Raw genomic sequence first — 536 nt, 5'->3', positions numbered from 1 at the left:
GCAGCACCTTGCACTTGTCAGTGTTGAATCCCATCCTATTCTCATCCACCCACCCCTGTAACCTGTTTAGGTCCAATTGTAGCATATTCCTTCCCTCTACCGTGCCCACATCCCCCCACATCTTAGTGCCATCAGCAAATTTGAACAGGGTGCTTTTTATCCCCTTGTCCAAGTCACTGATGAAGATTTTGAACTGTGCGGGCCCAAGGACCGAGCCCTGCAGAACCCCAGTGCCCACATCCCTCCAGGTCGAAAATGACCCATCCACCACCACTCTCTGGGTGTGGCCTTCCAGGCAGTTGGCAACCCATTTGACTATGTAGGTGTCAACACCACAGTCCCTCAATTTTTTAATGAGAACGGGGTGAGAGACAGTGTTGAAGGCCTTCTTAAAGTCCAGAAAGACTATGTCCACTGCTACTCTGCATCTAAGGATTTGGTGACCTGGTCATAGAAGGCCACCAGGTTGGTCTGACAGGACCTACCTCTAATGAACCCATCAGATTACAGCATTCATCTTTCATTTGTTACTGAAG

This window comes from Crocodylus porosus, unplaced genomic scaffold (genome assembly GCF_001723895.1).
Source record: "Crocodylus porosus isolate Cpor-Errol unplaced genomic scaffold, CroPor_comp1, whole genome shotgun sequence".
NCBI classification, from domain to species: Eukaryota; Metazoa; Chordata; order Crocodylia; family Crocodylidae; genus Crocodylus; species Crocodylus porosus.
This window is presented reverse-complemented; position numbering follows the sequence as displayed.